Source organism: Halichoerus grypus, chromosome 3 (genome assembly GCF_964656455.1).
Source record: "Halichoerus grypus chromosome 3, mHalGry1.hap1.1, whole genome shotgun sequence".
Taxonomy (NCBI): domain Eukaryota; kingdom Metazoa; phylum Chordata; class Mammalia; order Carnivora; family Phocidae; genus Halichoerus; species Halichoerus grypus.
Window position 1 is genome coordinate 14,717,063 of NC_135714.1, and position 8,716 is coordinate 14,725,778.

An 8,716-nucleotide genomic window follows, 5' to 3' on the forward strand; every position below is an offset into this window, starting at 1 on the left:
TGAAATAATCTAATAGTGCCACTACTTACTAACAGTAATACCTAACATTTATTGAGTGCTTTGTATGTGTTTTGCATGTATTAACATATTTAATTCACATAACAACTCATAAAGTAGGTACTATTGCTATCTTTGGTTTTGTTTTGTGTTTTTTGTTTGTCAAAGCAACTGAAGAATACAAGAAGAAATTCACCCAAGATGGGAATCTATGCAATATAGCTCCACATATGAGCTGATCATTTTACAAATAATGTTGACTTAACAAAAATTATTTTATGAATGAAAATAATTTTTTCCTCCTCCCCACCATATAATACATCTGCCTCATTATTAGAATAACAAAAAGAGTTTTACTATTAGACTTCTTTTTTCATTATGGGAAGTCCTTTTCAGCTGTTACAATTGGATTATTTCAGAAAGAGAAAAAGGAATTCTATACTTCCTGTGAGATATATTTAAAGGGATACATTTTTTAACAGAGAGCGTTTTGGCTTTTCAGTAGTTAGAACATTAGTGTGAAAGTCCTTTTAGAAGCAAATAAAAGTACTCTTTAAAGTCAAGACCTAATTGTCCAAAGCTTCTCCCAGCCTGGTCACATATCAGTGTCTTGGTTGTCAACCAATAGTCTGGGATGCATAAGGAGCAGAGAGTAATATTTCAACTTAAGTTTACCATTAGAAATCTACTTGGAAATCTACTCCCTTTGAGAAGCTGTGAAATCTCCTGGATGTTTAAAATATGTCACATTGGCTGTTTTTTATCACCTTCAACTGTGAGTTTCGCCTAGGAGGAAACAGATCTGGTTGGCAAACCATGGCCCTAACCATGGTTGGGATATGTGATTTATCCTGCGTGGAGCAAGTGGGAGGGACCAGAGTGCTCTGGGTTCTGGTCTGCTCTGATGCTGAGCAGGCCCTGGCCTTGCTCCTGAAATCTGCCTTGCGGATGTCTTTTGGGCCAGGCTATATTGTAGATCAAATACATTCCATCAGAAGATCTCTTACTAACCTCCTAGGATTACCCTGCATTTCTGAGACTAAAATTCAGACTCTGTAGAAATAGCATTTCCCATAGAATGCACAGTGTAAGATCGATCAAAAGAGTAAAAGAAGAAAAAAAAAAAAAGGAATGCATGTCACGTGAGATCATTATTAAAAAAGAGAATGATTTTCTGATGGAAAATTCCAAGCTCCCTTTGAACAACTGCCTTGGAGAATGTCCTTAGGAAACAGAGGTCTTACATCTAATATGTCATTAACTATGCTTATGATTTCCTCTGCGTGTTTATAGGTGGGAGTCAGGGTGTGGAATGTGCAAATATTACACAAAAATTACAGTACAGTGATTACTTCCTTTGCCAGTCCACTTTCCGGAAAGTCATGAAACACTGCAATGGCATCTCTGGTATGTACGGAAACTTAAGCTTTTACCTTTATTTAACCTCACAAATTAGGTCTGACCCAGAGTCTGCATCATATGCATACTAAGACAAACATTTTGAGTTAATTTGGAAATTCAGGGCATGCGTGTTGTGGACAAGATTAAAGTGTCTCTGTCCCAGAAAGATCTTCCGCAGCTCTACTCCTATTTGACAACGAGGAAGAGACATTGTCTGTGGAAGAGAAACCAAAAAGAATGTTAGGTTGGGCCCTGGGCTGTAATCCACATTACCCATTGCTGGTTTGTCCACTGAAGCTGTGGAGCTCTTGCATGCTAAATTGGTGAGAGTCCAGTACTAATGGGGCCGAAGGTCACTGGTCTGGCTTAGTTCTTGAGGCTGTCATAACTCCACCCCATCTAGCACGGTTATGCCCTTTCCCATCAGGTTAAAGGGTTCTCAGAACTGACATGGAGCCTGGAGGAGCGAGCTTGATGTTCCAATCAGGTGACTGATCTCTGGTACAAGCTTAGCTGTTCTTTGCTCCAAGACCTTGAACAATATGTTTAGGTTCTATCTTGGCCTCAGTTTCCTTTTCCAAAGGGCTTTTGGAAACATCATAATTTTACCATCAAAATTCTTAGCCCATTGATGATAGTTAATACAGTTTACATTTCTCCTGTTTCCCATGTGGTGCCTTTTATTAAGATAGAATTAGACAATATATATATATATATATATATATATATATATATATATATAAAGACAGAATTAGAGATATAGAGACAGAATTAGAGAAGCCCATATTGATTTATACTGGGCCACAAGAATAGACTGAATGATGGCAAATTTCCTCTAGAATATCAAATAATAATGATAATAGTAGTAGTAATAGTAGTAGAGCTGGTAATATGTGTCAACTGCATGACATTTTTCAAAGGTTAGTATCTGTTTTGATCCTCACTACAACCCTCTGAATCAGGTATTATTACCATATCCAATTTATGGCTGAGGAAACAGAATAAGAACACTCAAATTACCTGGCCAAGATCAATAATAAAGTGAGAACCGGAAATTGCTTAAAGGTTCCATAGTTAATGTCATTTAACCACTACAAACCTTCCTGGATTTGGACACCCAGACATTTCTAGTAATTGAAAGTATCTTTTTGTTCTATCTGCTTGATAACTGTAGAATATTTCCACACATGCAGATTGGTCTAGTTTAGAAAATCAAGGGTTAACTAATGTGTAGAGAAAGTAGAAATAGAGTATGACTCTACTTGACTATTTGCCTTATCACTAGCCTCCTACCATGAGACAGTTTCAGAAGTTGAGAAAATGTAAAGCTTTCCAGCACCTATTTCTTTTGTCTCCTTTATAAACAAAGTAAATCGGATTGCCCTGGGTTTATTTATACTCTTTGGGAAAAGATCTAATTTGCTCTCATTTAGATTTTTGGGTTAAAGCTGGTTTCTATCCAAAGGTAGATTGGTAAATTAAAAAACTGAAACCACAAGCAACTCCTCAAACTAACCACATTCCTGAGTAAAAGGAATACTTCTAACTCCTTTCATTTGTCAAGGATCAATTTCACCTGTGGTTCATCATACCTTTAGGGCATTATTGATCCAGCTTTCTACTCCACCAGATCTTTACTCAAAGCTGCCTAAAAAAAACTTTTCCATCTGTCTCTATAACTGGGAGACCAGGAAGGACCCTACTTAATTGGGAAAGTTTAGTAATTTTTTTATTTTTTATTTTTATTTAGATTTTTTATTTTTTAATTTTTATTATTTTATTATTATTATTTTTAATGACACCTTTTAAATCAGTGATGTTGGTGCTATGGATCAAATTTTGCAACCTTCTCCTCTGCCTTCATGTTGAAGTTTAACCTCCAATATGATCGTTTTTGGAGATAGGGCTTTGAGGGAGTAATAAAGGTAAAATGAGCTCTTGAGGCTGGGGCCCTAATCCAATAGGATTGAGGGCTTTAGAGGAAGAGGGGAAGATATTTTTCCCTGCCCCCCCATCCTCCTCTCCCCTTATTGTCTTTCTTTCTCTTGAACACAACTAGGAAAGGCTATGTGAGCACGTGGAGTGATTGTGGCTATATATATGCAAGCCAGGAACAGAGTGCTTACCGGTAACTGAATATACTGGCACCCTGATCTTGGACCTCTGGCCTCCAGAACTATGAGAAAATAAATTTGTGTTGTTTAAACCATCTACTTTGTGATATTTAGCATGGCAGTCCTAGTAAACTCTAATACATACTCTTTTAGGCAGTTGAAACACTGGGGTGAGCAATGGGTGTAATTTTTGAGTAAAAAAAAAAGGCTTCTGGAGCCCGGCGGAATGGCTCCCGCGAAGAAGGGTGGCGAGAAGAAGAAGGGCCGTTCTGCCATCAACGAGGTAGTGACCAGAGAATACACCATCAACATTCACAAGCGCATCCATGGAGTGGGTTTCAAGAAGCGTGCCCCTCGGGCACTCAAAGAGATCCGGAAATTTGCCATGAAGGAGATGGGAACTCCAGATGTGCGCATTGACACCAGGCTCAACAAAGCTGTCTGGGCCAAAGGAATAAGGAATGTTCCATACCGTATCCGTGTGCGGTTGTCCAGAAAACATAACGAGGATGAAGATTCACCAAACAAGCTCTACACACTGGTTACCTGTGTACCTGTCACCACTTTCAAAAATCTGCAGACAGTTAATGTGGATGAGAACTAATCGCTGATTGTCAAATAAAGGTATAAAACTGAAAAAAAAAAAAAGGCTTCTTAGTACCTTTGATACCACATCAGTACTCAAAGTTGTGATGGGCAAATAGAATTTCATTCCAGTTTTGCTTAGAATAATAAAATCATACCAACCCTAGATATTATCTCTTTCAATCTTCTCATTTTACTCATGAGGAAAGAGGCGTGGGTAAGGGGCCCACATTAGTTAGTTACAAGGTCTGTACTAGAGTTCAAACACTTAGATTTCCAGTTCTTTATTCCTGCTGCCATATAAGATGTTTCGTCTTGTTATTATATTTTTACCATCGATTCAGTTGTCCATTTTTGCTGTGTAACCTTCAATGTCAATGTGCTTACCTTTCAAAAATATTTTGTTTGTTCCTTTAAGTGTTTACTTCAGAATATATTTTCTCTACCTGTTTTTACTACCTTATAAACCACATGGTTTTCAGGGAATACGCTAACAAGATTTTCCATTTTTTGTATGCTTTACTCAGTTAATAAATGACAGTGGTTTTCACGGATGCTTTTCAGCTCCATTAAAAGGTTGATTTTCCTGAAATGAACATGCAATTTTTTATTTCGTGTACTGAATTTCTAATTATAGGCCATAATTAAATTATGGTCACTGTCCTTGAATTTTCTTCCTTCCTATATTACTAGACACTTTTTTCCCTCTTTCACATGACAGAAGGTCTCTAGCTGTTTCCATTTTTAATTTTGCTTTCCTGAGCTACAAAAGAGCTTTTGTTATGCCCTCACAAGAAGTGTTGATGCCTTGTGAAGTCTAAGGATGGCTTTGTCAGATAGTCTTGGCACAGCCTCAAATAAGTACTCAGTCTTCATATATGATGCTATGTATAGACATGCATGGTACTTCGTAGGTGTTTTGAAGACCATCTCTGATCTTTTCCAAATAAGGTAGTTTAATCTCAACATCAAATTGAAGTGGTGCAGAATCCCCCCTTTCAGTGGTTAAAAGTGGATTTTAATCAAAGGACTATCGTGATGTTGAAAGCAAATATTTCTAGGGGACCTAAAAGTATACAGAGCAATTTCACATACATGATTCCACAAGCTCTTCACTTTAAGCATGTGAGAAGTTTACAGGATGAATAATGTTATATCCATTTTGCAGATGAGGAAGTGGATAATGAGAAATCTTAAATGTCTGACTCAGGACAAACCATTATTGAGAACTAAAATCCATAATTTTTTGTCTCAAGTTTCTTCTTTTTTGTCCTCTATGCTCTTTCTTGCACATTGCGTCTCTATATCATGAGGATATTACTTTATTTACAAAAGGTTTTGCTGAGTTTCTTCTAGGCTGTGAGGATAGAAACATAAACTCGATTAAATGAAATTTAACTCTTAGTTCCATTTACTAAGCAAATATTTTTAAAATCACTAGTTCCTTAACTCCTGTCCCTTTTCAAACTAACTTCTATTATTGGATATAGCTTTAGTTAGTCATGATCTAGAGCTGTTTAAGTCAACTCTTACACCCAGTGCTCTACTTGGGAAGAAATGGCACTCAGCATATGTGAGCCTCTGTTACTATTTAGGAGGGTCCATTTGATGATATATTCTAGCTTAGAAACTTAGAAAGAGACTGATAATGTAGAGGTTAATAACTTTCAGACCTACCTGGCTTTGGAGCTTGTCTTTTGCACGAGGCAAGATACTGAACCTCTATAAGTCTCATTTTCTTCAATGTTTAAAAAAAAATCCAAATAATTTTGGTATCTCCATCATGGGGTTGTTAGAAATATTTAATAAAATATGAAAATCCTTTTACACAGTGTAAAATCTGCTCCCAGAGGCTTGGCTTCCTAAAATCAAAGCTAACCAAAATCAGAATCTCACATACGTCTTGCCTCCATTATGAAGTCCAAATTTTTTAGCTGAGCACTCAAAATTCATCAGTCTCCTTCCCTGTACCATTCCAATTTCACCCCTTTCCCTTCTCACCCAACTTTTATTCCAGCCACACTGAAAAGGCAATCATCCCTTTCCACCTATACTGTCCTTCCTATGTCACCAAATGTTTGCATTTTCTTTACCCTGCTGTCATTTGTTGGAATACCTCTCCTCCTGCTATGAAAGCACCACACTCCTGCAAGGTAAAGCACACCAAGAGTTTATTGCTCTGCCAGATGTTTCCAAGGCACTTTGTGCCTTGTGTCTATTGCAATACTTTCTGAACTTGTACCTTCTTGCCCACAGCCCTGACTCTTTCACTAGACTTTGAGGTTCTTAGAGCAAGCATCCCATTGGATTCATCTTTGCATTCCTGGTGTCAGGCACAGGGTGGATAGTCAATAACTGTTAGATTGAATTGAACTGATCAATTAATCCTTAAGTTATTACAGAATATCCACTACACTATGTGTCTGGGAGAATGCATTGGACAACAGAGCTTTGCCTGTGGAGCATTTAAAGTTCATTGAGTAAAGACTCGAAAGAGAAAACACTTAGTGAACTTTTGCTTAATTAAATGAGATGATCACCATGAAGTACTCAACACAGTTCCTGGAATATCACAGGTTCTACCAAACTTTAGTCCTTTTACCCACAGGAGGAAATAGGTTCAAATCTGAAATGATGAGAGCAGTGCTTTTCCTTTGGGAAAACTGTCCAAAATTTGTTTAAAAATTGTTTGTAAAACCATTTAAAGTAATATTTAGATAAACAGCTTGTTCAGTGAGTTTTACTCTGGTGATCTTAAAGTCCTCCGAAATTTTTTGAATTTTGAGTTCGAAAATTTCCAGAGAATCCCAGCAACCCATATCCCACTAGCCTTCAGTTAGTGGGCACATAATAACATCAGTTTTTATTTTGTTTTCAATTTGAGCTATTCCAACAAATTAATAAGTATGGGAAAAACAATTATAGAATAAACTCAAAATATGTCTATGTAGGTGAAACTAATTCCTTATTTGCATATTTTCTTTTTTCTCTATTTGAAGAATACAATTTGAATCTTATTAAACAAAATGTATACAATTAAATAGTTTCTTAGAGCCTATTTGTCCATCACTCTTAAGTAACTACAGATGCAATAAACTGGTTTTGTCTCCCTCGCTAATACTGATCAGTTATCTTACACTTCACCCAAGCTGGTTTTATCCTTATATTCTTTGTTTTGAGATTCAGAATAACATATCCAACTCTTTTCTTTGGTGTTGGTGTGCAGGATAACACCATTTTAGGGAATCTATCATATGTTTTAGTAAGATTGCTGAAAAGAAGAGCAATGCTTTTGGGGTATCAGGTTAGAAAAACCAAAATTAGGGAAAAAATAAATTTTATCTCAGTAACCCTCAAGCAAAACTAAATTCTTATCTTTTAGAAGAAAGCTGTAAGACATAAGACAACTCATAAGTTGTTGTGAGAATTAAGTCAGATCATTAATGTGACCAAGTAAATGCTTGGGAAGGGTTAGCTATTAATATTAAAGCCAGACCTTCAATTGCAATCTTTGAATCAATCTCTGTTAATATTTAATCTTAATTTATGTTAATTCTAATAATAATCATGCATTGTTTTCATAAAGCACATATGATTTGAATTGGTGATAAGGCATTACAAGGAAGATTGGCAGAGAAATAGCCTTTGGGAAGAATGCAGAGACCTATGCATTTATTCATGCATCCACCTGTCTATCCATCAGTCCACCCCAGGTTTCCACTCATTTACTCAGTACATACTAGATTTATGAGTTCATTATGCCAAACTATGTTGGCTTTGGAAATGTGTCAGCTTGCCTAAGCTGAACTTCATTTTCCAGAATTCCTGCTCCTATGTTTCCCATCAGGGTGGATCAAAGAGGGATTTCCGGTGTGAGAAAAAGAAGGGTGGAAGTGAAATAAAAGGCCTGGTGTGGCTCACATGCATTGTCTTACCTGCTGCTCCCCTTGTTGGTGTAAGGCAGTGCTCAGGCCTGCAACTACCTTCCCTTGGATACGTCTTCATCTGGTACCACCTCCTGGACCAGGTGTATGTGTTTAGCTCTGTGATGAAGGGCCCTGAAAGACACATCTTAAAGGTCAAAGTCAGCAAGAACTGACACAGGTATCTGGCTTTCCTGGGCTCCCACTGCTGCTGTGTTTCCAGCTCAGCCTTGTTCTCCCCCACTTTATATTATCTTCCTTTCCCAAGGACATGCCCTGCAGACTCCAAACTGTAACTTCAGACATAAACTCAATAACCCTATAGAAATTGCTTACCCTGCTCCCACAATTGCATATGGTCAAATATCTGTAACAAATCTTCTCATTAAATATATATCCTAGGGGTTCCGCTTCTCTGATTGAACCTGGACTGACCCACAAACCTAGTCTTAGATCTGTCATCATTGAATCATATTCTTTTATAAGGGAAAGAACACTAGAATTCATTCTGAATAAACCTGCTTGAACACACCATTCTCTTACTCAGAGGGAAGATATTTGTTGCTTGATCCAGAAGTACTTTACTTGACTTCAGTATTTTTTTAACTTGTTTTTATACTATGAGAACCATAACTCTTAAAACTGATGATTCCATTTGGAACTGGCTTTTAAAAATTATATTTCCTAATATTTCTT

The 8,716-nt window shown here is 37.0% G+C and overlaps 1 pseudogene; it reads left to right on the forward strand.

Moving 5' to 3' along the window:
• The first annotated feature begins 3,731 nt into the window (after positions 1-3,731).
• LOC118530467 (large ribosomal subunit protein eL31 pseudogene) lies at positions 3,732-4,160 on the forward strand (annotated as a pseudogene).
• The last annotated feature ends 4,556 nt before the right edge of the window (positions 4,161-8,716 follow it).